The sequence below is a fragment of the Salvelinus sp. IW2-2015 genome, unplaced genomic scaffold, assembly GCF_002910315.2.
Source record: "Salvelinus sp. IW2-2015 unplaced genomic scaffold, ASM291031v2 Un_scaffold1235, whole genome shotgun sequence".
In the NCBI taxonomy this organism is placed as follows: Eukaryota; Metazoa; Chordata; class Actinopteri; order Salmoniformes; family Salmonidae; genus Salvelinus; species Salvelinus sp. IW2-2015.
The window spans coordinates 70,937-98,046 of NW_019942790.1; positions in this window are offsets into that span (position 1 = coordinate 70,937).

The following is a 27,110-nucleotide window of genomic DNA, read 5'->3' on the forward strand; positions in this document are numbered from 1 at the left end:
TCCTCACACTAGTGAATATAACAAAACATACACTAGTGTGTCTGTGGGTGGTGTGTGTGTGTGTGTGTGTGTGGTTGTGTGTTGTCGTGGTGGTGTTGTTGTTCTATCCTTGTGGAGACCATCATTTACATTTAAAATATTTTTCCTTAACCCCTAATCCTAAACCCCTTTCTCTCTAACCCCTAACCCTCTAACCCCTAACCCCTAAAGCCCCTTCCCTTTACCCTAACCCTTACCCTTACCCTTCCCTTACCTTAGGGTAAGGGGTTAGGGTAAGGGTAGGGGTTATGGTAGGGGTTAGGGTAAGGGTAAGGGTAAGGGTTAGGGTAGGGATTAGGGGTTAGGGTTAGGGTAAGGTGGTTAGGGTTAGGGTAGGGGTAAGGGTACGGGTAGGTGTTAGGGTTAGGGTAAGGGTGAGGGTAGGGGTAGGGGGTTAGGGTAAGGGAATGGTAAGGGTCAGGGGTTAGGGTTATGGTAAGGGTTAGGGTTAGGGCAAGGGTGAGGGTAAGGGTAGGGGGTTAGGGTAAGGGTAGGGGGTTAGCCCCTTACCCTTACCCTCACCCTTACCCTAACCCTAACATCTACCCTAACCCCTTACCCTAACCCCTTAACCTAACCCCAAAACCCTAACCCTAACCCCTTACCCCTTACCCCTTACCCCAACCCTTATCCTTACCCTTACCCTAACCCCTACCATAACCCCTACCCTTACCCTAACCCCTTACCCTAAAGCCCCTTACCCTTACCCTTACCCTAACCCCAACCCTTACCCTAACCCCTTACCTCTTACCCCAACCCTTACCAAAACCCTAACCCCTAAGGTTCAAATAGCCTTTGTCCTCAGGGGGACGTCCTTGTTTTACTATCATTTTACTATGGTCATTGTTAACATACAAGCTTTGTGTTTAGCCTTTATTGACGTGTATGCATGTGTATAGTATATATTGATGTGTGTAGTGTTTTTTTGATGTGTACATTGATGTGTATTGATTAGCACGGCTCTTCTGGAAAAGACACCTTTGTATTCAGCATGACTCACTGTCAACTTCTTGTAGCTGCAATCCCGGTAACGGGATCGATATGACAACAGCCAGTGAAAGTGCAGGGCGCCAAATTCAAACAACAGAAATCTCATAATTAAAATTCCTCAAACATACATGTGTCTTATATAATTTTAAAGGTAATCTTGTTGTTAATCCCACCACAGTGTCCGATTTGAAATAGGCTTTACAGCGAAAGCACCACAAACAATTATGTTAGGTTACCACCAACTCACATAAAAATTCTGCCATTATTCCAGCCAAAGAGAGGAGTCACAAATAGAGTTCAAATGAATCACTAACCTTTGATGATCTTTATCAGATGACACTCATAGGACTTCATGTTACACAATACATGCATGTTTTGTTTGATAAAGTTCATATTTATATAAAAAAATCTGAGTTTACATTGGCGTGTTACGTTCACTAGTTCCAAAAACATCCAGTGATTTTGCATAGCCACATCGTTTCAACAGAAATACTCATCATAAATGTAGATGTTAATACAAGTTATACACATGGAATTATAGATATACCTCTCCTTAATGCAACAGCTGTGTCAGATAAAAAAAAAAAATGCAATAATCTGAGACGGCGCTCAGAACAATAGTCAAATTAGCCGCCATGTTGGAGTCAACAGAAACCAGAAATGACATGATAAATATTCCCTTACCTTTGATGATCTTCATCAGAATGCACTCCCAGGAATCCCAGGTCCATAATAAACGCTTGATTTGTTCGATAATGTCCGTTATATATGTCCAAGCTACTTTTGTTAGCGCGTTTGGTAAACAATTCCAAAGTCACGAAGCGCGTTCCCTAAAAGCTGACGAAATGTGCAAAAGTTCAGTAACAGTCAGTAGAAACATGTCAAACGATGTATTGAATCAATCTTTAGAATGTTGTCAACAGAAATCTTGAATAACGTTCCAACCGGAGAATTACATTGACTTCAGATGAGAGATGGAACAGAGCTCCCTCTTATGTGAACGCGCATTGTCAAAGAATGGTCAGGTCATGGCAGACCTGACTAATTCTCCTCTCATTCGGCCCCCCTTCACAGAAGAGGCATCAGATAAAGTTCTACAGACTGTTGACATCTAGTGGAAGTCGTAGGAAGTGCAAACTCATTCATATCTCGCTGTGATTTCAATGGGATCTTTCAATGGGTTGAAAATCGACCAGCCTCAGAATTCTAACTTCCTGTTTGGATTTTTTCTCAGGTTTTTGCCTGCCATATGAGTGCTGTTATACTCACAGACATAATTCAAACAGTTTTATAAAGTGCAGAGTGTTTTCCATCCAATACTAATAATAATATGCATATATTAGCAACTATGACTGAGGACCAGGCCGTTTACTCTGGGCACCTCTGTGCACCTTTCATCCAAGCTACTCAATACTGCCCCTGCAGCCACAAGAAGATAAGGGACGGATCAACATTTACTGAATTGTTTGGTTACCCGTAGGAAAATGGGGGAGGGTGTCATGCTTTTWAAAAAAAATCTAAAAACACATTGTCCATTTCTCTTTGTTTTAGATTGAGTTGCTTGTCAAGCTATACTATCAATGTGTGCCCAATGCCGCCCCTCGTCGCTGATTTTTYGCTGGGCTCGCAATATCAAGTTCACCTGTAGGCTGTTAATAGTGTGATCTCAATCCAATGATCAATAGCCTATAGAAACACAGAGCAAAGTTATATTTCTAAGATAGCTGCTGGGATGGTGTAAATACAATTAGGCTGCATTACACACCGCAATGGATATTCCAACCCTGAGCCCTGGCCTCTATCACTCTCAGCTCAGTTCCTCTCTCCATCATCTCCCCATGTCTGTGTCTAGTGCTGACACAGTCCCACCCCCTCTGAGAGAGAGAGAGAGAGAGAGAGACAGAGAGAGACAGAGAGAGAGAGAGAGAGAGAGAGAGAGAGAGAGAGAGAGACTGTATCAACCATGTGTATAAAGTCCTCTTCTCTTCTTCTCCTCTTTCAATCTCACAGGGAATCAGAACATCACAGCAATTACATCACCACTCCATCCTCCTCTTTCCCTCCTCCTCTCCTCTTCCCCTTCTCCCTCCCTTCCTCCTCCACCTGACCTCAACTCATCATAAAAACAACCCCCTGATTTGATTAGAAAGTGCGTAAGGGCCAGACTGTGGATATAAAGTAGCTAAGGGCTGTGCTGTAGAGTCTACTATGGTGACTAAAGACTCTAAGGTGAATGGTCCTCTGATTGATGGATAGAATGAAGGGCTTTCCAGTGCTGATTAGACCGAGCTATATCTAAGCTTTCTTTGTTTGATATGATTAAAGCTTTGACAATGTGTGGGAGTGGTGATTGAGAAATAGCATGAGGTCAGACTCATTGTGCAGACATCGAGCTGCTGCTATGCATATGCATCAGTATTTGAGAGAGCAGACAGGTCAGCTCACTGACTAATTGTTGCACAATCGGTTATTCGACCATGAAAGCATCGTCAAATGCCATTCTGATTCCTGACTTCCTCCCATGTGTGTGGTCGGGCCAGCTAGTCTGGGTCATTCTAGCCCGGGCTCATTTAGCCTGGGTCATCTAGCCTGGTCATCTAGCCTGGGTCATTGAGCCCCGGGTTATTTAGCCCAGGTCATCTAGCCTGGGTCATCTAGCCTGGGTCATCTAGCCTGGAGTCAATCTAGCCTGGTCATCTAGCCTGGGTTATATAGCCTGGGTCATCTAGGCCTGGGTCATCTTAGCCATGGGTTCATCTGGCTCCGGTTTATTTAGCCCGGGTCATCTAAGCCTGGGTCATCTAGCCTGGAGTCATCTAGCCTGGGTCATCTAGCCCGGGTCATCTAGCCTGTGGTCAATCTAGCCCGGGTCATCTAGCTGGTCATCTAGGCCTGGGTCATCTAGCCCCGGGTCATCTAGCCTGGGTATCTAGCCTGGCTCAATTAGCCTTAGGCATCTATTCTAGGTAATCATAGCCCTGGTCATCTAGCCCGGGGGATGTCTTAGACCTGGGTCATCTAGCCTGGGTCATCTTAGCCTGGGTCATCTAGCCTGGGTCATCTAGCCCGAGTCATCTAGCCTGGGTCGTTCTAGCCCGGGTCATCTAGCCTGGGTCATTCTAGCCTGGCAGTCTACTGCCTGGGGTCATCTAGCCTGGAGTCATCTAGCCTGGGTTCATCTAGCCTGGGTCATCTAGCCTGGGTCATTCTAGCCTGGGTCATCTAGCCTGGGTCATCTAGCCCGAGTCATCTAGCCTGGGTCGTTTTAGGCCCCCCCGGAATCCGGGTCATCTAGCCTGGGTCATCTAGCCTGGGTCATTCTAGCCGCGGGTCATCTAGCCCGGGTCCATCTAGCCTGGGTCATCTAGCCTGGGTCATCTAGTCTGAGTCATCTAGCCTGGGTATCTAGCCTGGTCATCTAGCCTGGGTCATCTAGCCTGGGTCATCAGCCTGGGGTCATTTTGGATGCTAGCTACCACATTACCTTGTGGAGACATTCGAGTACAATGGTTGACTTCTAATGCCAGCTGTCATTGTATTCCTTATAAATATTGTTTGCACTGTTTGTGTGTTCTCCCAGGCTGTCAGAATTGAAATACTGAGGTGCTAGGGAATGATGACCTCTGTCAAAGTGCTTCTGGTTTCTCATCAGGATAAGTGGAACGTGGCGTTTGAGGAATTAGAGCACATGGCTCGAGCCTATCAGAGAAGACACGTGGTGTGCAAATCGGGGGTCTTATTCATTTGGCACCCAACGAAATAAAACGGACTGCACAGGAAGGGACCACCTGAACTTGTTCCAGTAAGTTACGGTCGTTTCCGTTTTTGTTTTTGCAAAACATTTGTTACGTTTTTATTACGTGCAATAATGAATACCACCAATACTGGCATATGGTGGGGGAGCTGTCCATCTCTCTGGTGCTGCAGAAAACCAACTGTAGTCGATTCAAAACTTTTCTTGCCGTTTCTCTCTGCATCCAATGTACTTTCAGTTGATTCAGTGTCTCGAATTTGAAAATACACAACAAGTTGAGCTGTTAGATGTTCACCACAGAGGTTCAGACATGAATCAACAAGAGGCTTTATTGAATAATGCCTAAAGCCTTTAAATGATTTACCGCCGCATTATCAGTCATAGCCTAGCCAGCTGCATTATCAGTCACAGCCTAGCTGTCTGCATTATCAGTCATAGCTAGTCGTCTTGTTATCATCATAGCCAGTCGTCTGCATTATCAGTCAGAGCCTAGTTGACTGCATTATCAGTAATAGCCTAACCGTCTGCATTATCAGTCATAGCCTAGTCGTCTGCATATCAGTCATAGCTAGTCGTCTGCATTATCAGTCATAGCCTAGTGGTCTACATTATCAGTCACAGCCTAGTCTCTTCATTATCAGTCATAGCCTAGTCAGCTTCATTATCAGTCATAGCCTAGTCAGCTTCATTATCGTCATAACTAGTCATCTCAATTATCAGTCATAGCCTAGTCAACTGCGTTATCAGTCATAGCCTAGTCGTCTGCATTATCAGTCATAGCCTAGTCAGCTTCCTTATTAGTCATAGCCTAGCCATCTTCATTATCAGTCATAGCCTAGTCATCTGCATTATCAGTCATAGCCTAGTCATCTGCATTATCAGTCACAGCCTAGCTGTCTGCATTATCAGTTATAGGCTAGTCGTCTGCATTATCAGTTATAGGCTAGCCGTCTGTATTATCAGTCATAGCCTAGTCGCTTCATTATCAGTCATAACTAGTCTCTCAATTATCAGTCATAGCTTAGTCATCTGCATTATCAGTCACAGCCTAGCCGTCTGCAATATCAGTTATAGCCTAGTCGTCTTCATTATCATTTAGAACTAGTCATCTCAATTATAGTCATAGCCTAGTTGTCTGCATTATCAGTCATAGCCTAGTGGTCTGCATTATCAGTCATAGCCTAGTCGTCGCATTATCAGTCATAGCCTAGTCAGCTTCATTATCGGTCATACTAGTCATCTAATTATCAGTCATAGCCTAGTCACCTGCATTATCAGTCATAGCCTAGTCGTCTGCATTATCAGTCATAGCCTAGTTGTTCTGCATTATCAGTTATAGCCTAGTCGTCTGCATTATCAGTCAAGCTATTCATCTTCATTATCAGTCATAGCCTAGTCGTCTGCATTATCGGTCATAGCCTAGTCATCTGCATTATCAGTCATAGCCTAGTGGTCTGCATTATCAGTCATAGCCTAGTCAGCTTCATATTAGTCATAGCCTAGTCAGCTTCATTATCAGTCATAACTAGTCATCTCAATTATCTGTCATAGCCTAGTCATCTGCATTATCAGTCATAGCCTAGTCGTCTGCATTATCAGTCATAGCCTAGTCAGCTTCATTATTAGTCATAGCCTAGCCATCTCATTTCAGTCATAGCCTAGTCATTGCATTATCAGTCATAAGCTAGTCATCTGCATTATCAGTCACAGCCTAGCTGTCTGCATTATCAGTTATGGCTAGTCGTCTGCATTATCAGTTATAGGCTAGCCGTCTTGCATTATCAGTCATAGCCTAGTCAGCTTCATTATCAGTCATAACTAGTCATCTCAATTATCAGTCATAGCCTAGTCGTCTGCATTATCAGTCACAGCCTAGCCGTCTGCAATATCAGTTATAGCCTAGTGGTCTGCATTATCAGTCATAGCCTAGTCATCTTCATTATCAGTCATAGCCTAGTCGTCTGCATGATCAGTCATAGCCTAGTGGTCTGCATTATCAGTCATAGCCTAGTGGTCTGCATTATCAGTCATAGCCTAGTGGTCTGCATTATCAGTCATAGCCTATTCATCTTCATTATCAGTCATAGCCTAGCCGTCTGCATTATCAGTTATAGGCCAGTCATCTTCAATGTTAGCTTAAGTCAGATCAAAGTAACATTCTAGAGGCACATGCGCATAGCGATAGCATGCATGGGGTGTGAATAGCTCCGGTTTGTACTGACAAAATTGTGGTTATGTTTAGAAACCAGACAACAAAGTTTAAAGTAAGCCTTTAAAATCCTTAAATCAACATATCCCTAAGCAACTGGGAGCCTCTGCACAACAGAGAACCAATCAGATGGTTCGGCGCGGGAATCCAACATGGCTTCCCGCAGACATAAAAACCAGGAGCAAACGAGAGTCATGAACAGCTGTAGGATATCTAGGAAAACATCGTTAAAACGCTCTCAACGCTCACCACAACCAACTAACTGCTATGATCTGTTGTAAAAAATAAAAAAGTAGATTAGCTCTGAAAGAAAGTAAAGGCTATCATGTCAGATGTGCACAAACAAGGCGTTTGCATGAACGAACAAAACATCAAAGTTAGACGTTTGAAAAGAAGATGAATTGGACCAGCATGAAAACAGAATGAAACTAAGCAACATAGGAGTATTGTCCTTTAAAGATGAGGGGGAAAAATGAGACCTTTAACAGCTACATGGTCAAACTAATATCAGAAGAACTTGACGTGGGTATATCACCAGAKGATCTGGGACGATGCCATGGGATTGGTGTGAAACAGAACAACGCTACATAACCCACACATGGTAATGTTCAAACATGTGGAACTATCAGACCAAAGTCAACATTCTGAAGGCACAGAGGGGAAAGGAGATCAACATCCACGGCTGGTCCATTTGATTGGTCCAGGACCTGTCTGCTAGGCTGAGAAAGAGACGCAAGGAATACATTCCGATCAGACAGTCACCGGAGGAAAAAGGAATGAAATCTCAGTTCCGTATCACGGTAGTGCTGTGGGTATGGAAGGGAAACGCAAAGGATGAAATTCACAAGCACCGATGAAGCCCTAACCAAGCACAGGTGAAGCCCTTATCAAACACCGATGAAGCCCTTATCAAGCACAGATGAAGCCCTGAAACAAGCACAGATGAAGCCCTGAAACAAGCACAGATGAAGCCCTTATCAAACACCGATGAAGCCCTTATCAAACACCGATGAAGCCCTTATCAAACACAGATGAAGCCCTTATCAAGCACAGATGAAGCCCTGAAACAAGCACAGATGAAGCCCTAACCAAACACCGATGAAGCCCTAACCAAACACCGATGAAGCCCTAACCAAACACAGATGAAGCCCTAACCAAGCACAGATGAAGGCCCTGAAACAAGCACAGGTGAAGCCCTTATCAAAAACAAGATGAAGCCCTTATCAAACACAGATGAAGCCTAACCAAACACGATGAAGCCCTAACCAAACACGATGAAGCCTAACCAAACACAGGTGAAGCCCTAACCAAGAGTGAAAGAGAAAAGGACACTAGGCTACATAGAGTGATGTCTAAGACCAGCTTATCAGAAATTGAGATAATAATCTTTTCCCCAAAATACAGTTTATACTCTACTTTCTCCAACTGTTCTTCTCCAGGAAGTAGTGATAGAAGTAGGCGGATGCCCATAGTGCTACATGGACACTAAAAGACCATACAAAGGGGGAAATTAGCGTCTTATGTCAATAACTGTTCTATGGATGTGTGTGTGTTGTGTGTGTGTGTGTGTGTGTGTGCGTGTGTTGTGTGTGTGTGTGTGTGTGTTGGTGTGTGTGTGTGTGTGTGTGTGTGTGTGTGTGTGTGTGTCTGTGTCTGTGTCTGTGTCTGTGTCTGTCTGTGTCTTGTGTCTGTGTGTGTGTGTGTGTGGTGTGGTGCTGTGTGTGTGTGTGTGTGTGTGGTGTGTGTGTGTGTGTGTGTGTGTGTGTTGTGTGTGTGTGTGTGTGTGTGTGTGTGTGTGTGTGTGTGTGTGTGTGTGTGTGTTGTGTGTGTGTGTGCGTGGTGCGTGCGTGCGTGCGTGCGTGCGTGTGTGTGTGTTCTGTGTCTGTGTCTGTGTCTGTCTGTGTCTGAGTCTGTGTCTGTGTCTGTGTCTGTGGTCTGTGTCTGTGTCTGTGTGTGTGTGTGTGTGTGTGTGTGTGTGTGTGTGTGTGTGTGTGTGTGTGTGTGTGTGGTGTGTTGTGCGTAATGAATGAGAATGTGAGGGAGAGTGAGGGATGGTGAATATTGAATACGTGTAGCAGGGTGTGAGGGAATGGGTGTGTCAATGCAAAAGGGTATATGTTGGGCATGATAAAGGCGAACGGAACAGTAAGTTGATGGATGAGTGTAAATGTGTCTGAGAAGAAGGGAGGGTGAGAAAATACAGAGGTTGGGAAAACTGTCACGTTCCTGACCTATTTTATGTTATTTTTGTATATGTTTAGTTGGTCAGGGCGTGAGTTGGGGTGGGATTGTATGTTTGTGTTTTTCTATGTTTAGGGCACTTGAAATTAGCCTTATATGGTTCTCAATCAGAGAAAGGTGTTTGACGTTTTCCTCTGATTGAGAACCATATATAGGTTGGCTGTTCACACTGTTTTTTTGTGGTGATTGTTTCCTGTGTTAGCGTTTGGGCACAACAGGACTGTTGCAGGTTAGTCACGTGTGTTGTTTTTGTTTATTTGTAGTGTTTGTTGGTTTGCCATTAAAATCATGAATACCTCCTACTCCGCATCTTGGTCCTCCATGCTCCTCCTCGTCTGAGGAGGGAGAACGACATTGACAGCCGTTACACAAACTTGGCTTGGGTGGGTAAGAGTGAGCAAGGAAGGGAGGGTGGGACAGGCTTGGCTTTGGGTGGAGGGGGTAAAGGGGGAGGAAAACTGGGAAGGGGAGTTGAAGAGAGGGAAAGCTTGGTTGATGAACGAGGGAAGATTTATCCATACTATAATGTAATTTTATTCATTTTTTGTGACTTGCCAACCTGCTGTTAAATGAATAAGAGTTGGTGACAGGATGTCAAGTCACTAGTATTCTTGTTTGCAGTAGGATCCAGTGGTGGTTATTGGTGGAGAAGGGTCTTCTCCGACGGGGTCGGGACAGAGGAGCTGCAGAGATCAGACTCTACCCTGAAAGTATGTGTGGGGCTCACTCTCAGACTCTACCCTGAAGTATGTGTGGGGCTCCACTCATCAGATCTACCCTGAAGTATGTGTGGGGTCCACTCATCAGACTCTACCCTGAAGTATGTGTGGGGCTCTCACTCACTCAGACTCTACCCTGAAGTATGGTGTGGGCGCTCCACTCATCAGACTCTACCCTGAAGTATGTGTGGGGCTCCACTCATCAGGACTCTACCCTGAAGTATGTGTGGGGTCCACTCATCAGACTCTACCTGAAGTATGTTTGTGGGGCCTCCCTCATCAGACTCTACCTGAAGTATGTGTGGGGGCCTCCACTCATCTCACTTCAGTTTCTCGGTGGACCTCACTCTCCCCAAGTGGAGCCACCACCAGCACTACTTGAATTTTAACTCACAGGATTACAAATGTGAGCACAGTATTAAAGCGACAGTTTTTCCTCCAATGTATCTACAATGATATAACCCACAGACTGTCGTAACAGGGGAGGAGTATGAGCTTGACAGGCCCGAAAAAGGCAGCATTTGCTTATGTTTTTGTTGTTGTGTGTTCTCTGTTTAAATGTTGCTCAGCCACATGTTCGCACGTTTTATATACAATATGTCATGTATACAATAACTATGTATTCATACAATGCTCTCCCATATCCATGGAGGTCCACTAAATAAATCAAATGTTTTAAAGCCCTTCGTATCAGCTGATATCTCAAAGTGCTGTACAGAAACCCAGCCTAAAACCCAAACAGCAAGCAATACAGGTGAGAAGCACGGTGGCTAGGAAAAACTCCTAGAAAGGCCAAAACCTAGGAAGAAACCTAGAGAGGAACCAGGCTATGAGGGGTGGCAGTCCTCTCTGGCTGTGCCGGGTGAGATTATAACAGAACATGGCCAAGATGTTCAAATGTTCATAAATGACCAGCATGGTCAAATAATAATAATCACAGTAGTTGTTGAGGGAGGCAGCCTCAGAGTAAATGTCGTTGGCTTTTTCATAGCCGATCATTAAGAGTATCTCTACCGCTCCTGCGGTCTCTAGAGAGTTGAAATGTCTGATAAATGACATTTCATGACATGTCTGATAAAATGTTTTGTCTGGTTCTTCATGGCAGATGGAACAGACAACGTTAACTTAATTCTATACAAGTTAAAGGCACAAAACCCAACGTATTACATTGAATGTTTCACAGCTTCACGATGGCCCACAAAAAGCATAAGGTTCTTGAACATTTAAAGAGATTTTCAGTACATGTGGTTTTTCTGCAAGAGCTACACTTCAAAAAATGTGAAATGTGAAATTGTAACGACTTTCCTCTTCTTCTGACGAGGAGTAAGAGATATCGGACCAATGTGCAGCGTGGTAAGTGTCCATTTTAATATATAAAACTGAACACTACAAAAATACAAAATAACAAAGTGAATGAACAAACGAAAAGCGAAACAGTCCCGTATGGTGCAGACACAGACACAGGAAACAACCACCCACAAAACACAATGAAAAACAGGCTACCTAAATATGGCTCCCAATCAGAGACAACGACTGACACCTGCCTCTGATTGGGAACCATACTAGGCCAAACACATAGAAATAGAACAACAGAACAAAACATAGAAAAACAACATAGAATGCTCACCCCAACTCACGCTCTGACCAAACTAAAATAAAGACATAAAAAAGGAACTAAGGTCAGAACGTGACAGAAATATAATATTTAAAGAGGAGCTAGGTTGGAGAGGCCTCATGCTGCCACCTAGTGTAGTAACAGCAGAGGTGTAGGCATCCTGATAAATAAGAACACTTATTTTTCCCTTACATCTCACTACACTGACCAAGAAGGACGTCATCTAATTTGGAATTGTACCTTACATGGAGAAGAATACACATCGATGTCATTGTATATCCCCCCACCGCAGGGGAAAACCTAACATAGCTTGATTTAGAAATAATTCAAGCTATGTTAGATCAGACCCAGACAGGAACTGTTATTTTAAATAAACCATTCAACAAGTTAGACAGACATAGTAATAAAAAGTCTCCAAAGAGAGGCTGAAAAATTCCATCTCTACAAATAATTTACAGGACACCAGGAGATCATTATTCCCCACTACAAAAGACTACTCCTGTTTTTCACAAAGTAAGAAAAGCTATTCAAGAATTTATTATATATAAATATTTTTTTTTAAATTCGCTCAACATTAAACCGGGTTCTAAAATCTATGAAATAGTGATATTGGATCATTCTCCTGTATCATGCTTAATTACGCCAAAAGAAAATACACCTAGTGACGGAATATTTTTATATATATTTTTTTAAATTTCACCTTTATTTAACCCGGTAGGCTAGTTGAGAACAAGTTCTCATTTGCAACTGCGACCTGGCCAAGATAAAGCATAGCAGTGTGAACAGACAACAACACAGAGTTACACATGGAGTAAACAATAAACAAGTCAATAACATAGTAGGGAAAAAAATAAAAAATAAAAGAGAATCTATATACAATGTGTGCAAAAGGCATGAGGAGGTAGGCAATAAATAGGCCATAGGAGCGAATAATTACAATTTAGCAGATTAACACTGGGGTGATAAATCATCAGATGATCATGTGCAAATAGAGATACTGGTGTGCAAAAGAGCAGAAAAGTAAATAAATGAAAACAGTATGGGGATGAGGTAGGTAAATTGGGTGGGCTATATACCGATGGACTATGTACAGCTGCAGCGATCGGTTAGCTGCTCAGATAGCAGATGTTTAAAGTTGTTGAGGGAGATAAAAGTCTCCAACTTCAGAGATTTTTGCAATTCGTTCCAGTCGCAGGCAGCAGAGAACTGGAAGGAAAGGCGTCCAAATGAGGTTTTGGCTTTAGGGATGATCAGTGAGAATAACTATAGAGAAATATAGAGAATAACCTGAACCCATCTTCAAGACCTGAAATGTATTAAAAACGTAAACATAAATACCTTTACCATTGTAAATGTAGACAGAGAAAAGACAACCCCGACATCATATGGGCTGCTTAAAATAAATATTAGACGCTGTTGAAACATTCGTGTGGCGCAGAGAAAAGCACCAGGGATGAACAGCTTTTCCATAGAATTCTATTCAACATTTTGGGACAAATTAACGCCCTTACTTACACAAATGACAACACTCAATTCAGTGCTTCCTAGTTCCATGTATCAAACCGTTATTTCAGTGATATTAAAACTAGGAAAATCTGGAGTTTCCCCTACAGATTACAGACCCGTAAATTTAATAAATTGTGACAATAAAATAATAGCAAAACTCATAAGCAACAGAATGGCAAAAGTGTTACCAGACTTGATACATATTAATCAAACAGCATTTATTAAGAATAGACACTTACAAACAAATACAAGAACATATTTCAGGATATTACAATACACTAAAAAACAAGATGTAGATGTATCCGCAATGGCTGTTGATGCTGACAAGCCTTTCTACCATCTTGAGTGGACATTTCTATTCAAAATATTGGAAGCATTAAACTTACAGCTGAAATAATACATTTCATAAAAATATTATATAAATATCCTAAAGCAAAAATATACACAAATCATATATTATCAGATCAAATCCCCCCTCCTGTTAGCACTGGCAATTCAACAGCTTGCAGAAAAAAAAATGGTAAACGTGAACATAAACTACATTGTTTTGCAAACGATCTTCTGATATACCTGACTAATATTGACCACTCGTAGCTCCCCTTGTAAAAAAATACTCTAAAATCTCAACATGCTAAATTAACGAGCTGTCACGATCGTTATAATGAGTGGACCAAAGCGCAGCGTGATCTGGGTTCCACATCGTTTTATTACTCAATAAATCTCAAAACGAAACGTGAAGCTAACAATAGTGCTAACAGGCAACTATCCATAGTCAAGATCTCACAAAGCACAAAGGGGAAATGGCTGCCTAAATATGATCCCCAATCAGAGACAACGACAAACAGCTGCCTCTGATTGGGAACCATACCTTGCCAATATAGAAATATAATCCCCTAGATGACCCACCTATAGTCACACCCCGACCTAACCAACATAGAGAATAAAAAGCTCTCTATGGTCAGGGCGTGACACGAGCAAAAACTTAAATATCAAAAAATATTTTAAAAATAATAATAACTCATAATCAACATCAATCCTTTACCTGGACCACACTATCACAACTCAGGATATGACCCTAGTTGCGCCCCTGGTTCTGGAATAGTATCAACTCACCACCCAAGGTCTTTACATGTGACACACAGTTAAATGCACTAAAAAGGAACAATGGGAACAATGGGAACATATTGAAGATGCGCAGGATCCTCCCAGAATCTTTTCAAATGTCTGTTTTCAAAAGGATGACGCTAAGAACATGACCAGCTTCATAGTTTAGAACACCAACACCATGGCAACAGGAATGAAAATGAAACAGATTCTACGAGAATCAATATCACACGCCATAAAAACACCCCCTATTGAACAATCCTTGGATAGCTTTTCAGAATTCACTTATCAATTGGAAATTCTAAAGGCATAGAAACCGTAAATGTCGCATTAATAGGGAACATAATTATTTCAATGACAGAAGTAGAAAGCAATTTTGGACTGACCAATGTAGACATTTTACAACGTAAAAGTTTTGTATCACAAAATTTTGACCTGAAAGCTTTTGGACATCAGAGCAGTGTTGAGGGAATCCTATTTGAGTCAGAAAAACATACTCACATGATAGGTAAGATACACAAAACCTTACAGAGATCCTTTCCAACTGACAACATCGTAGATAAAAAGATCTAAACTATTTGAACCAAGATTTAAAAAGAACAAATAGGAAGAAGATGGAGGGAGTGTTGGAACATATCGAAGGGAATGGGAGGACAAAATACTGTTTTCCTCATATATATTGAAGAAGCTATTGCTTAAATACTGGACGTCAAATTATACTCCAACATTATGAGAATGGAAGAATCAAATGATTTACTATTTAAATATCGAAAACAATCTAGCTACAGACAGACACAACATTACACAAATGGGGCAGAGTTTTTAGAGGCCTTAGAGACGACACTGGGTGTGGATAAGGGGGGAACATGGTGGTCTGAGCGAGATTGATGTCATTAACATTTGTGGAAACATATATGTACTGTATGTAAATGTTCAGTTGTCTATTGTTTTTGTCCATTTATGTTTTTTGTTTATTTAAACAAACATTATTTAAACAAATCTAAAAGTTGTAAAACATATTTTAGCTTAACTTGTTGCAGAGGAGAGGTAACGTTAACTGACCTGTTCTGTCCAATGACAGCGATGAAACGTTGTGGATTCTACCTCCTCTGAATTAATGCAATTTTTTCTGTATTTAATTAAAGCTATCACACCTCTTAGACTATGAGCAAATAAATGACTACGTGTCCCAATTAAATGACACCATATTATCTATACAGTGCACTACTTTTGAAGGGTATATGGTACTATTTGGAGCGCAGACATTCTGTTCTCGATCAATCCACTAATTGGCATTACATTGATAACGTCCCAAGGCTATTATCTTGCATTTCATTCTGGACAGTGACTAATTTGACTGTTTCTGAATACTGTTGGACCACTGTGCTTTGACCTAGCCGAACAAATATATTTAACTATGTTGAACCTGACAGTGTGTAGCCTACACCTATATCACTGACGTAAATGAAATATAAAATGTCATGGCACTGATTAGTTAGGCTTCCTCTAGAAATAATATATTGATGAGGTGTCCGTTGTGTCAAGAGGTTGTGTTCGTTGCCTTTCTGGTGACGCACAGAGCAGAGCAGACAGACACACAGACACACAGACGGCGTTATGTTTTGAGAATCAGCACCATGGACAACGGTAGACGCGCGGCGCTCACTCGCTCCATCCGTCGTCGGTTTGAAATTAGAACACTCTGTTTTATCGACAAAAAATGTGCATCAACGTAGAGTGATCCGAATAGCCCACTTTTCAAACAAACAAACACACCCTGAACAAACAAACAAGACTAACCTCACGGGCAGGCTTTACCATATAGCATAAACGTTGGATTGAAGAGTAGCCTAAAATAGTTCTGAAACGTACAGAGTGCCTGGTCTGCAACCAACTTTGTTTAGGTGATACAAACACAACAACATGTGATATAAACAATACGTTAAATGAAATACACATAAACAACAACAAAACCTGTAAACATTAATTTATTAACCTCTCTTTAATTACATTATAATGTAAAAGGTTAAGCACCCCATGGATACCCCGTGGAGTACCGGAAATAAAGCGAGAGGACTGAGGACAGCCTCATACAACAGAATGGACTAAAATAGAATAGAATAGAATAGGATAATTGTATTTTCCCCACAGGGAACATCAACTATAAACTTTATACGGATATCAATGGTCTATACGTGCATAAACCTGGCCAGCCATAGCCTTTATGGAGGGGCTTAGGCGAAATGTGCAGGTGCCCTGTCTACCTGGTCGGTAATTCGACCATGACTACTACGAGTTTATATAGCTAGCTAGACTAATTTACCAATCTAAAATACGTTAGCTGACATGGGTAAATTGAGTGACTGTCAGTGACTGACAATAACAAGAGAAAAAAACTGCAGATGCACAACTCAATCTAGAAATTACACCATCTATATTCTACTATTGTTCCTTTCAACAGTACTTTTTTTAGACCCTGGCTGGGTTGTTTTTGTCGGCGGTAATTTTTGTGCCGTTATGCCTACGGCCGGTCCTCAAACATGTATGTTTCAGTCACAACTGAATAGGCCAGAGGAAGAGAGTAACTTCAAAATCCAAAAAACGGCCTTGACTAAATTGTTCAAAATACTAACGAAATTGGTTAGAGGCAATGGTTCTTGTTAACTGTGTAATGTATCTCACCTTTGGTAGCCTATAGCCAGCCATTCAACCACTTTTGAAAGGAAAAAAAACGGAACATTCTGCTCCGTTGCACTCCATTGTATATATACTCCAATATATCTGAGATGATCTGTAAATCACTTTTGGACTCTTGCTAACGGAAGCATTTACATGTTTCCCGTGACCGACAGAGTGTTAGGCAGACACATCATGTCGGTAGGCTACAAACAATAAAACAGCCGCATATCTCCAGACACACAGGGCTCGTAGCCTACGGTGCGCGAATCTGTGAGAGGGCGCAAGAGGAGGGTATGGAGGGAAGAGGAGAAGAGAGAGGAAGATAAAAACAGGGTGAAGACGCCGAGAACKATATCTCCTCGCCTGAGAAACGAACCTATAACGAAAGAACCGGAGGAACCAGCTAGATTTAGACCACTCCTCCTCATCCCTTTATAGTTCGTCTGTTGTTAAAGGGGGAAAATGTTTTCTCTCGTCCTCGACCTACACCAACGGAAATCTGTAACGCTGGCAACTATGGAAAACAGGACAACCAGAGACTGAGATACCTAAACATAGGAACGCAGGCAACAACCCAAAACCCCCCCAAAAAACAACTTTATCGGAACCGTTTGGGAATGCACAAGGGGACTGCGCTAGGAGGACTCATACCAGACCGTTGTAATAGCATCGTGAATAACCGTAAGGTGTTGTATGCTACGTGAGACTGTACGTGTGAGAATGCTTTCCTGCTTATAAATGTAGCCTATTCATGCCTTTGTCACATTCCGGAGTTCAGTCTGTGTAAAAATGTATGGTGATGTTAAGGTAGCTAGCTGTATGTATCCTATTCCTCTGCTATGATCACACACATTCTTTGGATTTTGGAACTGTTGCGGGTAAAACCCAACTGATTTACTAACACCAGGCAGCCTATGTTCGCGCATCGCATCAGTATGACACAAATATTACGGAGTGTCGGCTTGTGAACAGCCGTCTGTGTGCCTGTCTGTGTGTTGTCTCTATCCACACACATACAGACCAGACCTGTCTGCACTGAATATAATACACACAATGCACACTTCTGTCTGTGTGTTGTCTCTATCCACACACATACAGACCAGACCTGTCTGCACTGAATATAATACACACAATGCACACTTCTGTCTGTGCACACTTCTGTCTGTGTGTTGTCTCTATCCACACACATACCGACCAGACCTGTCTGCACTGAAATAATACACACAATGCACACTTCTGTCTGTGTGTTGTTCTCATCCACACACATACAGACCAGACCTGTCTGCACTGAATTAATACACACAATGCACACTTCTGTCTGTGTGTTGTCTCTATCACACACATACAGACCAGACCTGTCTGCACTGAATATAATACACACAATGCACACTTCTGTCTGTGTTTGTCTCTATCCACACACATACAGACCAGACCTGTCTGCACTGAATATAATACACACAATGCACACTTCTGTCTGTGGGTTGTCTCTATCCACACACATAAGACCAGACCTGTCTGCACTGAAATAATACACACAATGCACACTCTGTCTGTGTGTTGTCTCTATCCACACACATACAGACCAGACCTGTCTGCACTGAATATAATACACCACAATGCACACTTCTGTCTGTGTGTTGTCTCTATCCACACACATACAGACCAGACCTGTCTGCCACTGAATATAATACACACAATGCACACTTCTGTCTGTGGTTGTCTCTATCCACACACATACAGACCAGACCTGTCTGCACTGAATATAATACACACAATGCACACTTCTGTCTGTGTGTTGTCTCTATCCACACACATACAGACCAGACCTGTCTGCACTGAATATAATACACACAATGCACACTTCGTCTGTGTGTTGTCTCTATCCACACACATACAGACCAGACCTGTCGCACTGAATATAATACACACAATGCACACTTCTGTCTGTGTGTTGTCTCTATCCACACACATACAGACCAGACCTGTCTGCACTGAATATAATACACACAATGCACACTTCTGTCTGTGTGTTGTCTCTATCCACACACATACAGACCAGACCTGTCTGCACTGAATATAATACACACAATGCACACTTCTGTCTGTGTGTTGTCTCTATCCACACACATACAGACCAGACCTGTCTGCACTGAATATAATACACACAATGCACACTTCTGTCTGTGTGTTGTCTCTATCCACACACATACAGACCAGACCTGTCTGCACTGAATATAATACACACAATGCACACTTCTGTCTGTTGTTGTCTCTATCCACACACATACAGACCAGACCTGTCTGCACTGAATATTAATACACCACAATGCACACTTCTTGTCTGTGTGTGTTGTCTCTATCCACACACATACAGACCAGACTGTCTGCACTGAATATAATACACCACATGGTGTTGTCTCTATCCACACACATACAGACCAGACCTGTCTGCACTGAATATAATACACACAATGCACACTTCTGTCTGTGATGTCTCTCCACCTGATGATGACATCTGTAAAGTTGAAATGATATGTTTGGGTGCAGGAATAATAATAATAATATAGCACTGGAGAGCAGCAGAGCTCTAGTGTGTGGGCCTCTCCTCATTCCTCTCCTCATTCCTCTCCACATGCCTCTCCTCATGCCTCTTCTCATTCCTCTCCATATGCCTCTTCTCATTCCTCTCCATATGCCTCTCCTCATGCCTCTTGTCATTCCTCTCCACATTCCTCTTCTCATTCCTCTCCATATGCCTCTTCTCATTCCTCTCCACATTCCTCTCCACATGCCTCTTCTCATTCCTTTCCTCATTCCTCTCCACATGCCTCTTGTCATTATTTTCCTCATTCCTCTCCACGTGCCTCTCCACATTCCTCTTCTCATGCCTCTCCTCATTCCTCTTCTCATTCCTCTCCTCATTCCTCTTCTCATTCCTCTCCTCATTCCTCTCCTCATTCCTCTCCTCATTCCCCTCCTCATTCCGCTCCTCATTACTCATTCTTCTCCTCATTCCCCTCCTCATTCCGCTCCTCATTACTCATTCCTTTCCTAATTTCTCTCCTCATTCCCCTCCTCATTCCTCTCCTCATTCCTTTCATCGCTCATCAGGTGGCACGTCACACACCTGTCTTTTCTCACGTGTCTGACTGTTAGTATGCTGTCTCTGTCACGGCAGCATTGTCATGGAGTTCGTAACCGACTCGTTGGTCGGTGGATCAGACCTGGACCTGAGAGCCTTCCACTTCTACAACGACTCTCTGCTCTTCCAGAACAACTTCAGCGGTGGGTTCAACGAGACCGACGCCTTCCTGCCTGCCGGTGTCAAGATCACCATCGTTGTAGTCTACATGATGGTCTGCGTGGTGGGGCTGATGGGTAACTGTCTGGTCATGTACGTCATCATTAGGTAAGGGCTCTTGGTGGCCTCCTCTCTCTACCTGATAGGATTGGAGTCCTCACCTGTTTTGATTGGTGGCACTGTAATAATGGAACAAAATGTGTATAAGGGCAATATGAGTGTGTGTGTGTGTGTGTGTGTGTGTGTGTGTGTGCTGGCTGTGTGTGTGTGTGTGTGTGTGTGTGTGTGTGTGTGTGTGTGTGTGTGTGTGTGTGTGTGTGTGTGTGTGTGTGTGTGTGTGTGTGTGTGTGTGTGTGTGTGTGTGCACGTGTGTGTCTTCCTGTCTGCATTGTGTTGGGGTTGTCTGTGCTGTTATTGCTTCAGAGTGACCGCTGGTTTCTGGTGATGCTTGAAAACCACAAGTTGTTGCCTTCATCTAGCCAGCAACTGCCTTCACTCAACATGTATTGTTAGAATAACAGTTGGTTCTCACTCAGACAAAACAAATAATGCAATCAGAAACATTTGTTACAATTGTTTGTGTGTGTGTGTGTTTGTGTGTGGTGTGTTTGTGTGTGTGTGTGTGTGTATGTGTAGTGTGTGTGTTGTGTTTGGTGTGTGTGAGAGAGAGAGCTATTGCAAATTCCCGAGCTAGAAATCAACATCTATGCAGGTACAGAGTGTAGAGGTGGTAGGTAGTCTAGTGGTGGTAGAGTGTAGAGGTGGCAGGTACAGAGTGTGGTTAGAGTGTAGAGGTGGCAGGTACCTAGTGGTTAGAGCATTGAGCTTGTAACTGAAAAGTTGCAAGATCGAATCCCGAGCTGACAAGGTAAAAATATGTTGTTCTCCCTGAACAAGGCAGTTAACCCACTGTTCCTAGACCGTCATTGAAAAAAGAATTGTTTCTTAACTGACTTGCCTAGTTAAATAAAGGTAAAAAGTATTTGTTTGTGTTTTAGGATATGAGGGCCGAAACACTTAGTGTGGCGATATGAGGGCCCAAACACTTTAGTGTGGCGAAATGAGGGCCCGAACACTTATGTGGCAATATGAGGCCCAAACACTTTAGTGGTCCAATATGAGGGCCCAAACACTTTAGTGTGGCAATATGAGGGCCGAACACTTTAGTGTGGCAATATGAGGGCCGAATCACTTTAGTGTGGCAATAGAGGGCCAAAACACTTTAGTGGTCCAATATGAGGTCGAAACACTTTAGTGGTCCAATATGAGGGCCCGAACACTTTAGTGTTGGCAATTTGAGGGCCCGACCATTTTAGTGTGGCAATATGAGGGCCCGAACACTTTAGTGTGGCAATATGAGGCCCGAACACTTTAGTGTCACCAGGAAGCCAAACAGCCCCAAAAATAAGTACATTTACAACCTATGTATTGATAAGTGTGTTGTTTGCTCTATAACATGTTATGTTCATATGCCTTGACACCGTGAATAGAGGCCTAAGGGCGAGACAATAAGAAAACACAGTGGAAAAATAAATTCAACCACACCGTTGTTTCATCACAAAACCTGAGAGCAACCTCTGTCTGGTGAAGTCCACATAACGTGTTGAATGTATAGTAACAGACAGTTACATACCTACTGCAGAGTCAAACAAGTTCATGTTTCCGACATTTTCGGACGTCTAAACATCAAATGATTTAGAACCACAGAGAGTTACTGCAAATCGCAAAGAAAACAGGGCTGCCACCACTATCCAGTCCATTTCAACATCACCAAATCACCTCTGCTTAGTCTAATACAGCGACAACTAAAAGATACCAAAAGCTATTTAGTCCAATCAGTCTAAGCTACATATTTTTTATTATTTAACTTTTATTTAACTAGGCAAGTCAGTTTAAATAAATATAAATATATATATAAATATAAATTCTTATTTACAAGACGCCCCAGGATCAGTGGGTTAACTGCATTGTTCAGGGGTAGAACGACAGATTTTGTTACCGTCAGCTCGGGGATTCGATTTAGCAACCTTCAGTTACTGGCCCAACGCTCTAACCACTAGGCTACCTGTCGCCCCTGTGATGGGCTGTCCATGATACTGATTTCGTGTGTGTGTGTGTGTGTGTGTGTGTGTGTGTGTGTGTGTGTGCGCGCACAAGTAGAAAAAAACATGACTCACCCTACTTGCAGAGAAACGCCAATGACTACCTCGTCTTTCATGTTTTCTAAACGATCTATGACTCTGTCATACAGTGCACACTTCTAGTTTTTACATTACATTTACATTTAAGTCATTTAGCAGACGCTCTTATCCAGAGCGACTTACAAATTGGTGCATTCACCTTATGACATCCAGTGGAACAGCCACTTTACAATAGTGCATCTAAATCTTTTAAGGGGGGGGGTGAGAAGAATTACTTATCCTATCCTAGGTATTCCTTAAAGAGTGGGTTTCAGGTGTCTCCGGAAGGTGGTGATTGACTCCGCTGTCCTGGCGTCGTGAGGGAGTTTGTTCCACCATTGGGGGCCAGGCAGCGAACAGTTTGACTGGGCTGAGCGGGAACTTACTTCCTTCAGTGGTAGGGAGCGAGGCAGGCCAGAGGTCGATGAACGCAGTGCCCTTGTTGGGGTGTAGGGCCTGATCAGAGCCTGGAGGTACTGAGTGCCGTTCCCCTCACAGCTCCGTAGGCAAGCACCATGGTTGTAGCGGATGCGAGCTTCAACTGGAAGCCAGTGGAGAGAGCGGAGGAGCGGGTGACGTGAGAGAACTTGGAAGGTTGAACACCAGACGGGCTGCGGCGTTCTGGATGAGTTGTAGGGGTTTAATGGCACAGGCAGGGAGCCCAGCCAACAGCGAGTTGCAGTAATCCAGACGGAGAGACAAGTGCCTGGATTAGGACCTGCGCCGCTTCCTGTGTGAGGCAGGGTCGTACTCTGCGGATGTTGTAGAGCATGAACCTACAGAACGGGCCACCGCCTTGATGTTAGTTGAGAACGACAGGGTGTTGTCCAGGATCACGCCAAGGTTCTTAGCGCTCTGGAGGAGGACACAATGGAGTTGTCACCGTGATGGCGAGATCATGGAACGGGCAGTCCTTCCCGGGAGGAAGAGCAGCTCCGTCTTGCCGAGGTTCAGCTTGAGGTGGTGATCCGTCATCCACACTGATATGTCTGCCAGACATGCAGAGATGCGATTCGCCACCTGGTCATCAGAAGGGGGAAAGGAGAAGATTAGTTGTGTGTCGTCTGCATAGCAATGATAGGAGAGACCATGTGAGGWTATGACAGAGCCAAGTGACTTGGTGTATAGCGATAATAGGAGAGGGCCTAGAACAGAGCCCTGGGGGACACCAGTGGTGAGAGCACGTGGTGAGGAGACAGATTCTCGCCACGCCACCTGGTAGGAGCGACCTGTCAGGTAGGACGCAATCCAAGCCTTTGTTGTCCAAGGCTACCTGGGTAAAATGCTTGCTCGCTATAATCATTGGCCAGTATGGAGAATTAAGTAAAACCACAAGTCCAAATCCCTATTTACATCCATGGCTAATTTAGGAAAAGGATTTATTTTATCTAGCTACACACTGGAGGACAGCAACACAATGAGATGCAACCATTCAAGTTGTTTTCTGTCAAGGATGTTTGGCTTCTAATGTGATGTGATTGGTGTGAAGCCAAATCCAAACTGGCTTTCCTTGACACTTTCTTTTTGGTGAGCCAGGACCATTCACAGTTGAGCTCACACAGTTTAGCAGACACGCTGATTGGCTATTATTATTATCATTTTTTATTATTATTCAATGCTACAGGCCGCAACAATGTCACTCTTTTTTGACCAGACAGCATCAGATAGATACGCTACACATACTGAGACTGAGGGGCGATGTTTCGTTCGCTCGGATGCTTTCTCTGGCGAGATACATTCAGTCTCTTGCAAATTGAAGGAAATTAAAACATTTTGCGGGTGCTTCCCTTGGCACCCATGAATACATGCCACTGCTCAGTATGTTATTTTATGATATGAAAATGGAAATACAACAATGAAAACCTATACCTTAAAAGTTCCTCGCCACGTTTTGCAACACTGTTTAGGCTACCTAACACCTCTTACTTTAACATACATGTCTTTTTTTAACCTTAGTTTCCATAGAAACCACTGTTAGTTGTTTTAGCACCACCTAGTGGCAGTTTAAACGAGGCAGTGCAGAATTTACCTGTTTTTTTGTGTCATGTTAAGCAATTTGTAAGATGTGAAAGTGTGACAGAGTAGTAAACAATCTATCGACATCCTTCTGTAGAAGCATTGTAAGATGTAATGTCTATAAGTACATTTGTTTATTAACACAATATTAATGTTTTATCCACCGTTGTTTTTGATGTTTCTGTAAATATTTAAAAAATGTAGTTAGCTTTTAGCGACTTAGCATCAGCTTCTGTGCTGTTATCCATGGGGACAACTAGCTCAGCAATATCAAGCAAACATTTGCATTTTAGTAACTTTATTTTCTACATTTAATACAGTTATTTTGTAAGACATTCTGTGCTCTTGTCTCTGTAACTTCACCACAGCCTTTTGCCTTTGTTATTCAAGTCAACTTCCAGAAACGGCACCCTGCTTCTCATGGAGTTAATGGAATGAGTATTTAGCTAACTGGGTAGCGGTACAATTAGCAAGCAGTACAACAATTTTTTATTCATCTCTTCTTTAGGCAGGAGAAAGGATCCAATTCCAGACAGGGCCACGTATTTCCAACCAACCGTCATCCACTCTTTACATAACTCCAGTAGAATTGTTATGACAAATTCAGTAAACCTAGATGGAAAAGGGTAGAGAAAAATTGCCACCTATTTCACCCACTTTATCATAGAAAAAGGATTTCTGTGGAATATAATGGTGCTACTATCATGCTGCAGATTCATGTCCAATATCTGGAGAATTAACCACCTGTGCCTGGTCTGCTCTCCACACGGTATTACACCTGTGTTCTTCCCAAATGGTGCACTACTTCTTATGTAAGTCTATAGGGGCCCTGGTCAAAAGTAGTGTACTACTCCTTATGTAAGTCCATAGGGGCCCGGGTCAAAAGTAGTGCACTACTCCTCATGTAAGTCCATAGGGGCCCTGGTCAAAAGTAGTGTACTACTCCTTATGTAAGTCCATAGGGGCCCTGGTCTAAGCAAAGTAGTGCACTACTCCTTCATGAAGTCCATAGGGGCCTCCGGTCAAAAGTAGTGCACTACTCCTTATGTAAGTCCATAGGGGCCCGGTCAAAAGTAGTGCACTACTCTTATGTAAGTCCATAGGGGCCCCGGTCAAAAGTAGTGCACTACTCCTTATGTAAGTCCATAGGGGCCCTGGTCAAAAGTAGTGCACTACTTCTTATGTAAGTCTATAGGGGCCCTGGTCAAAAGTAGTGCACTACATAGGGACCACGGTGTCATTTGGGACACAGCCATTCCCGTTCTTGTAACGATGTGCGCTGAGAGTTCGGGAAGCGAGTTCACGGAGTGAGTGTTTTAATGAATAAAACGTAACATAAAACAAGAACACTGCATAGACTTAACGTTGGAACAGAGGAACAATAACGCCTGGGGAAGGAACCAGAGGGAGTGACATATACAGGGAAGGTAATCAGGGAGGTGATGGAGTCCAGGTGAGTCTGATGACTCGCAGGTGTGCTCCGTAACGAGCAGCCTGATGACCTAGAGGCCGGAGAGGGAGCACACGTTGCATTTCTGTAGAACATCTCACTGTATGTTTTTTTTTTTAAACGTAGGTTGGTGAATCTCTTTTTTACCAGAGGCCACATTCCAGGCTGGCTACATACTGTACCAGTCAAAAGTTTGGATTCACCTACTCATTCCAGGGTTTTTCTTTATTTTTACTATTTTCTATCTAACTATATTTTATATTTGAGATTCTTCAAAGTAGTCGCCCTTTGCCTTGATGACAGCTTTGCACACTCTTGGTATTCTCTCAACCAGCTTCATGAGGTAGTCACCTGGAATGCATTTCAATTAACAGGTGTGCCTTGTTAAAAGTTAATTTGTGGAATTTCTTTCCTTCTTAATGCGTTTGAGCCAATCAGTTATGTTGTGACAAGGGTAGGAGTGGTATACAGAAGATAGCCCTATTTGGTGAAAGACGAAGGCCATATTATGGCGAGAAGAGCTCAAATAGGCAAAGAGAAAAGACAGTCCATCATTACTTTAAAACATGAAAATCAGTCAATCCGGAAAATGTCAAGAACTTTGAAAGTTTCTTCAAGTGCAGTCGCAAAAACCATCAAGGGCTATGATGAAACTGGCTCTAATGAGGACTGCCACAGGAAAGGAAGACCCAGAGTTATCTCTGCTGCAGAGGATAAGTTCATTAGAGTTACCAGCCTCAGAAATTGCAGCCCAAATAATTGAGTTCAAGTAACAGACACATCTCAACATCAACTGTTCAAAGAGGACTGTGTAAATTAGTCCTTCATGGTCGAATTGCTGCAAAGATACCACTACTAAAGGATCTCTCTGTACTTTTCTCCGTTCAGCTTTCCCTCAATCCTGACTAGTCTCCCAGTTCCTACCGCTGAAAAACAGCATGATGCTACCACCACCACGCTTCACCGTAGGGGTGGTGCCAGGCTTCCTCCAGACGTGGCACTTGGCAATCAGGCCGAGGAGTTAAATCTTGGTTTTATCATACCTGAGAATCTTGTTTCTCATGGTCCTTTAGGTGCCTTTTGCCAAACTCCAAGAGGGCTGCCATTTAAAGAATGATGGAGGCCACTGTGTTCTTGGAGACCTTCAATGCTGCAGAAATGTTTTGATACCCTTCACCAGAATTGTTCTTCGACACAATCCTGTCTCGGAGCTCTACAGAGAATTCCTTCGACATCATGGCATGGTTTTTGCTCTGACATGCACTGTCAACTGTGGGACCTTATATAGACAGGTGTGCGCCTTTCCA